The sequence below is a fragment of the Echinops telfairi genome, unplaced genomic scaffold (assembly GCF_000313985.2).
Source record: "Echinops telfairi isolate 266 unplaced genomic scaffold, ASM31398v2 ScPeMD7_9;HRSCAF=40, whole genome shotgun sequence".
NCBI classification, from domain to species: Eukaryota; Metazoa; Chordata; class Mammalia; order Afrosoricida; family Tenrecidae; genus Echinops; species Echinops telfairi.
Window position 1 is genome coordinate 11,893,076 of NW_022103906.1, and position 8,787 is coordinate 11,901,862.

The following is an 8,787-nucleotide window of genomic DNA, read 5'->3' on the forward strand; positions in this document are numbered from 1 at the left end:
ATTCCGTTCCTCACTGGCCTCTGACTCTCTTCAAATCTATGTTCTAAATCATGGCACACTACTGAAGTCTAGCTACCATAATCACTCTACTCTGAGTGACAGTACCATCTTCTCACTAGCTAGAGTGGTCTTTGCCATACACTCCCTCTCTGCATACTGCTATTGGCATTTTAAGATTGCATGTAACTGGATTATTGAGAAAATAGTATAGCGTTACCAACCTCTGGCACATGTTGCAACCCCTCTTTTTTAATTTGTTCTCACCATTATAGGTATGTATGTGAAGCAATTTCTAGAATTCAGACTTTAATATAACTATTTAATATAACTATTTCTATCGTTAAGATTCTGTAAGAATTATATAAGAATTACATATAAGCCAAAAAATTATATATAAGCCAAAAATTTCTCCAACGATGTCACCATCGATGACCTTCTCTTCCAGAAGAGCAGAATATTGTAGGTGTTAGGTCAGAACCACCTATGGGACTACTTTGTTTTGTAGTACGTCTCCATGGTGATGACAGTTTTTGTTTCAATTACACTCATTTAGCACTTACAATCTTTTTTGTCCTGTTTCACACATTTATAGACTTTATTAGCATTATTTACTCCCTTTGCCCCTCTAACCCTAGGATAGTACTGTCTTTCTGAAGACATCTGAGTTTATGACTCCTGCTTTAGAAGGTAGTCTAAGGTTTAAAGCATATCTACAGGTAGTACCACGATTGTCTTCCTCTCCAAACCCAGGTCAGAGAGAGCCACGGCACACCAGAGGAAAGGGGCTAGAGGAAATAGGCTTTATTCTGCACTGAGTAAGTGAGTTGTCTCCACCACCTAACCCATCACATCACCAGACAGCAAGTTTTCTTGACATTTTCACATTTTTCCAGGTCTGAACAAACAGTGCTGGCCCTGTAACTTCCTGAAAAGACCTTTAGATTCTCAACAAGATATTTCATATTGTACCTCATCTATCAGACAAAAGAAAGAGAGAAAAAATATGAGTAGAAGGAACAAAGGAAGGGATGACGTCACCTGATTCATCATGGAATGAGAGACAGGTAGCTCACCGAGAGTCACAGAACTCATGATCTAGCTCAGAGAGACAACTGCTTCCTCCAGAAACAGTGCACAGAGGTGGAGAAGCATCGAGCAAGTATGGGGAACAATAAGAAGTCTAGGCTGGGCAAAGTCCAATGTGCTTGTGGACACATGTGTTTCATTTGGTAGACAAGTGGGAACCATGCTAAGAATCTGTGGGAAACTCAGCCTAATAGTCAAATTATCTAAAATTTGACCCACAGATAACTCTTTATGAGTAATGATAAGGAGGTCTAGAAAAAGTTGTGCATACAATTTGGCCAATGAATCTAGTGACAATCATTGAAATATCTTTGCATCTTAAAGCCCAGTTGCATAAACTACTTGTATATAATGTCAACCAATTACCCTGGTAGATTGGCCACTTTGGAATAGGCTCCAGACTCATTCTCTAGCAACCTTTCTTCCCTTTTCCTGCACTTATCACCAGCAATATGGTTCTCAGAACAACATAACACAGTATAGGGGGGTGACACTCGCCACCACGGTCTCTGACCAGCATTAAAAATGAAACCTTAGGAACCGAGGCTTAAGATACTCATTGGTTTATTCAGTAAGGCTGTATTTTAAGGTTGTCCATAACCACTATGCCTAACTTTCATAAAATAACCCCCCACCATTCTAATTTATACCACTTTAATCCAGCTTGACTTATAGTTTCTCACCACAGCCAGTGATGATAGATCCTTTAAGATCCTACTCCTAGATCTGGCTGGTACAGACACAGTGTTTAGCTTTGGGGATGTAGAATAAAGAGACTGGCAAAATGATTCCATATCTGTATTTGGTGCCATCTTTCCACAGAGTGTTCCTCTCAATAGTGAATTCAAATCTACCCTTCCCCGGTCCCAAATTATCCTTTATATTTTTCTCAAAAATGAGTATGATGCTTAGCTACTGGTGGCCTGGGAGAGTATTACAAGACAAAATGAGAGAAACTGCATGATCGAATGGACTGATCAAAAATTCCAGGGAAATAAGGGTCACAAGACTGTGTTATCTCTCATGATGGGCCCTTAGGGAACAGTTCACTGGAAGTAAAACCTCAACTGCACTGACTATCAAATTGTGTTTAGATGCAGTTTGAAGGGTGACTCTCAATTGTTGATACACTGAAGCTGACTCCTGCCAGGTAAAGAAAACTATCTCCTGAATTAATTTTCTAGTTACTCCCCATATTTCTCTTTGCTCCTTGGCTTCCTTCGGGATTTGCTTTTCAATTGAAAATCACCCAGATAGTTTGGAGGGAGAGCACAATTTCAAGAAAAGTTTTAAAATATAGTTCCTGGCATTTGCCTCTAAGAAATCCATGGAAACAGTAACATTTACATTCCCAATCCAAAGCCTCCGGGATCGGTCATTACCTTGTTTGGCCTCTTTGCATTATGCAGACCATAAGACAACGTGAATCTTTTAAAGCCTAGCCCTCTACATCAAGTCAAGCCTCCAGCAATCTTTGTAGATGCCTACTCTATCTTAGAACCAATTCTGGATGCTACAATTGATTAAAAAAATAAGTAATATTTCATCACTGGACCTTGTGTCCTCGCTACTTCCTAAGCTAATAGTGGAAAAAAGAAATAATCACTGATATAATAACTATGTATATTTCCCCATTTTCCTCTCCTTTCATTTTAATTGTCTTTTTTGATTACATTTCCTTCTCATCTCCTCCATACTCTAAAAAAGGGCTATCTTTGAGAATATAACACTATCAGAGCAATAATTACAATAGTAATAATAATCATTGGACTGATTTTTGCTGACATTTACTGAGTACATCTATGGCAAACACTGTGCCAAGCAATTTGAGAGCATTATGGTGTCATGGTTACATGTTAACTGCAATCCACAAGGTCTGCAGTCAAAAATGGCTAACCGCTCCATGGGAGAAAGATGGGGCTTTCTACTCCTATAAAGAGTTACCACCAGGACCCAATCTACCAGGACCCCAATATTGCCTTGCAGACCTGGTTAGACCAGATGATGCACAGCGGTACAGATGGGAATTAGAAACGCAGGGGATCTAGGACAGATGAACCTCTCAGGACCAGGGGTGACAGTGGCGATACCAGGAGGGAAAGGGGGTGAAGAAAGGAGTAATGGATCACAGGGAGCTACATATAACCTCCTCTCTGGGGGACGGGCAGCAGAAGGGTGGGTGAAGGGAGACGCCGGACTGTGTAATATAAGATACAATAATAATTTATAAATTATTAAGGGTGCATGGGGGAGAGGGGAGGAGGAAGGGAAGGGGAGGGGGAAAAAAAAGGAAAATGAGCTGATTCCGGGAACCCAAGAGGCAAGCGAATTTTGGGAATAATGAGGGCAACAAATGTATAGATGTGTTTTATACAATTGATCTATGTATTGTGATGAATTGTATGAGCCCCAATAAATTGATTTAAAAAAAAAGAGTTACCACCTAGAAACCCACAGGAACAGTTCTACCTGGTCCTATAGGGTCACTCTGAGTCAGAGTTCACTTTCTGGCAACGAGTTTATTTCATTTGAATCACACAATAATTCAATAAGGTTGATACTATTACTTACATTTCACAAATAAGGAAACCGAGGCATGCAGGGCTAGATAATGTACCTCTTGCTGTGTAATAAACTCTCAATCCTGGCTCTCTTCTTACCCTGAAACAATCATTAGGCTGAGTTATCTATGCAGGTGGCTTCCAGCTTTATCTCTAGCCTGAACCTCTTTCCCAGTTTCCCTGACCTGTCTTTCCATTAACTTGAAGATCATTACCATCTTGATAATAGCTAGCACCTCACCGTCACCTAAACTTATAATCCAGTTTGTCTTGTTTTACTCCCACTAAGTGAAATGTCACTTTCACTTACCAATTGCTCAGTGATAGAGGCTGATAACTGAACTCTTTCTGACTCTTCTCTTTCTTAATTGCTCAAAGGTGGTGCACACACACTCTACAGCGCCCAGTTCAAATACCAAGGCCTCCTGATTCTGATTGCCAGGTGTGGATGGTTCTGCAGAGCATATTTTGCAACACCAATAGAGCTTTTCCCAACACCCATACACAGTGTTATACATTATCACGAAATGTGAATATTTCTTATCACCTGTAATACCTGCTGCCATCAGGTCTGCTCCAGGAAATCCTAGAGGTCTTATCTTTTCTTCTGTATCCTCATATGAGTGAGAAAGCAGTTATTTTAGTACAGGAAGTATTTTCAATCCAGAAAATGACTACCAGTGTTCTGTTATGGGGACGGAGTGGAGTATGGTCCAATTAGTAAGGAAAGGGAATTAAGGTGGTGACCCTGGTAGGTACTGAAGGTGACGTGCTCAAGAGAGAGGCTGAAGATACAATATCTCCCAATGGGCTCAGACAAATTTAGGAAAGGGAAGCTACGGCAGTGATGTGGTTTTGCAAGTCTTCCCTAGAATCTGAAAAATCACACCTAGTAAAGGGAGGGTTGACTCTCTTGATTCTTAAGGCCCAAACCTGGAAAGGGGTAAATATGGAAAATATATGTAAGGAACCACCCTAAAGATGTTCCCCTTCCCATTTGCCAACAATATTTTCATTCCAAATATAATGAATTGTGCAATAACACCTTATTTTCTGTTTACGCCTTTTATATTCTCATCAGCGTCTAAGTATTTCATGCCTGGCTCCAGTGGAAACGCTTCATATAGAAACTCTTGCCATCAACCTGCCAAGTCTGCTGATTGCTTCCTTGGACAGAAGGTTTTAGGTAGAGGTGACTCTTACAAAACAATTGGGACCACTAATTAATGGTCTAGTTTGAGGGAATGCTTTGTTCAAGGGGAAGAGGTGGTGTTATACAAACAGCTGTTGGCATCTACCAAGCAGTTTAATGTACCTAGATCAGGTGGTCCCTGACTTACAGTGGGGTTCCAGTTAAAAGGCCAACGTAAGTACGTTCAGCTGCAAACTGGATATTTGATGTCTTTGTTGTTGTTTTAATTGTCCTTGTTGTTGTTATTCATTTCTTTATCTATTTTGTCATCTGCACCTTTATAGAGGAGCTCTGGTGGCATAGTGGTTACATTAGTCTTATATTTCAGGAAAAGGTAATGGCCTGGATTATAATTCTTCTACAAGTTGATGGCTTGGGACCACATGCTCAGGTTCATATTGTCGCACACATATTGTACTTACTGCTTGGGTCCACAATCAAAGCTCATGCAAGCAGAGCTCCTCCATAAAGGTACAGACATCAACAGCAACAACAAACCCCAATAATGAAAATTAAAATGGCAAAACAACACAAAAAACATTGCTCAAGCTCAGTCCTTCTCTTGGTCTTGTCTCCACTTTCTCTCTACCTCCATGGACTTCTGTTTCTGGGTTCTTGTGTCCGACATAGGCTGTCTTTTCCCCTGTTTCTGTTCTCTTGAGCGTGTGTATTATGCCTGGTGGTTTCCCTATTTCTTCTCTTGGGGAAGAGCCAATTATTTCTGGGTCTCTCTACACGAGGAGTCTCTTACTGACAAGTTCCTGTGTTTCCAGCTCCCAAGCCACGCTCTTTAGTCACATACAGGGAGTTTCCTGGCATAGAATCTGGTATTTCTCTAGGCATACAGGTTATTCCAGGAAAGGATGATCAGAATATATAATTCTTCTCTGTCAACAAATGTGGTTGTATGGTAACAGATGAGTCAAAGGCCCTTGGGGAATAAAGTAACAGGGATACGAATCATCACTTATTCTCTGTGGAGAGAAGAGTTCAAGAGGGAGTTCATGTCTAATCTAAGACAATGATTCTCAAATACCAAAGGGGCAGACTTAGGAAAGGCAAGAGTGTCCTCTCTGTGTATAGAGAAATAAAGTTTTCTAGTTATCACTAAAGTGGTCAAGGTCCTATTGTCTAGGGTAGTTTATTCAAGTGCTTAAGTAGTTATTTCATAGCTTTTTTTTTAAGTAACAAAATCATAAATTTAAAGGGTTCTGCCCAAACCAAAACCCAACCCACTGCCACTGAGTTATTCTGATTCATAGATTTCCAAGGCTGTAAATCTTCACAGGGGCACATAGCTTCATCTTTCTCCTTTGGAGTGATTGATGGTTGTGTGATTGATGAATCTGTGTTCAGCACTCCAGTGCTTACCCAACACCCCCACCAGGGCTTACAACTTTCTACAAGACAGTGAATTGCAATGCCAATGTGAGGATTGAATGAGTCTCTTTTGAACACTTCTTTTATCAGGAAACTCATTATTGTAAGGGATCCTATTCCATGAATAGTTGTAGTTAAAATTTTGCTTTTCTTCACATTGAGCCCCAATTTGCTGGTCTAAGCCTTTTAATCATTATTCCTCTCTTGATTTCTGGTTTCTGAAATAACCAGTCAAATTTCTATATCACGTGTTGTTATAATTTTCCTTGTTGTTGGCTGCCATGGAGTTGGCCCCCACCCATGGTTGTCTCCATTACACCTTACGGAAGGAAGGTCTGTGAAGGAGAGGTTTTCCGAAGTAGATCACCCTTGTTCCGAGTCCAGTTTCATCTGGAGACCCTGCTGCAGCCTGTTTGTCATCAGACAGTGACAGTGGAGAAGTGACTATGCATAAAGTGCATTGACTGAACCCAGGTCTCTCACATGGAAGGCAAGAATCTACCACTGAAAAACCATGCCCACAATTTTATCACATGAAAATATTTAAAAATAATAATTAGGACAATAAGTCCCTCCATCACTCTTCCTTCATTTCTTTCTTTATGTCAACATTGAGTGCAATTTTCAAACTTAGCTGGTGTCAACTGTGTTGAAGTAGAATGCTCAGACTATGGTGATGATGGGAAAGAATAAGGTCCTAGGTGCTTCCTCATTCCCTTCTTTGGGAAGATTCACTGTCATTTTTCACGCCTATGTTGTTGTTGTTGTCAGATACCATCAAGCAGGCTCTGACTCATAACTACTTAATGCACAGCAGAATGGACCACTGTGCAGTCCTGCACCATCCTCACAAATGTTCCTATGCCTGAGCCCATTGTTGCAGCCATGGTATCAATCCATATCCCTTGGGGTTGTCTCCTCCTTCATTTCCCCTCTACTTTACCAAACATGATGACCTTCTCCAGGGACTTGTCTCTCCTGACAACATTTCCAACATATGTCAGGTAAAGTCTCCCCATCCTTGCCTTTAAGTAGTACTCTATCCATGCTCTATCCAAGACAGATCTGTTTGTCCTTATAGCAGTCCATGGTGCTTTCAATGTTCTTCTCCAGCACTGCAATTAAAGGCATAGATTCTTCTTCTGTGCTCTTTATTCAATGTCCAGTTTTCACGTGCACATGAGGCAATTGAAAATACCATGGCTTAGTGAGGTGCACCTTAGTCCTCAAAGTAACATCCTTGCTCTTCAATACTCTAAAGAGGTCTTGTGCAGATATTTACCTAATGCAATATCATTGAATCTTTTCACTGCTGCTTCCATGAATATTGATTGTGAATCCAAGCAAGGAAAAATCCTTGACAATTTAAAACTTTTCTTCATTTATGTTACCCATTTGTCCAGTTGTGAGGATTTTGGTCTTCTTTGCATTGAATGGTAATCCATACTGAAGGCTACAATCCTTGACATTCATCAGCAAGTGCTCCAAGTCTTCCTCGATTTCAGCAGGGAAGATTGAGTCATCTGCATATCGCAGGTTGTTAATAAGCCTTTCTCCAATACTGATGCAACATTCTTCTTCAAATAGGTCAGCTTCTCGACTAGGCAAGCTACTTTGATGATTTGCTCAGCATACAGATTGAATAACTATGGTAAGAGGCCGTAACCCTGTCTCACACCTTTTCTGACTTCAAACCATGCAGTGTTCTCTTGTTCCATTTATACAACTGTCTCTTTATCCACGTGCAAGTTCCAAATGAGCACAATGAACTGGTCTGAAATTCCCTTTCTTCTGAAGGATATCCCTAGTCTGTTATGATTCACAGAGCCAAGTGCCTTGGCATAGTCAATAAAATACAAGGAAACATCTTTCTGGCAATCACTGCTTTCAGCCACATTCATCTGACATCACCAATGATATTCCTTGTTCCACATCCTCTTCTGAATCCAGCCTGAACTTTAGGCAGCTCCCTGTCACTGTACTGCTGAAACCATTGTTGGACAATCTTTAGCAAAATTTTAGTCCATATAAACCCTCTTTTATTGCTTCTCAGAACACTTCTAGAAAAGTACAGAGGTCCAGGTGCTCTTAAAAGAAGGTGTCCAAAGCAAAAATGAAGTGCTGGCAGAAAGACTTGGGCAATCAATAATAAGAGGATTCCAGTCGTTTAGTCTTCCTGTCATGTAGAAATGAACATCTCAGCAAATTACTCTGGGTTTATGTGCATAACTAAGGCACTAACACTGGGCCAATATTTGTTATCAGCTGATGACCTGAAAGAGATAGAGGAAAGAATTGTAGGGAAATAGTTCCTGAGCAAGAATCTTCCACCATACCATCCTTATAGGTAGGCTTTAGCTTCTAGGCTCTGTTCTCACTCGTCTCGCCCCAGTAAGGGCCATCAAGTATAGGTCTACCTTTATAAATGCACCAATAAAAAGATATTATTTGTAAACCACAAAAGTGCTTTTAATAATTTTGAATTTTTGTTTTTTAGTTATTGAATGAGGTTTTTAAGACTTATTTAGATATAATGATTTGTTATATTTTTGCTTTTATAAAAGTAAA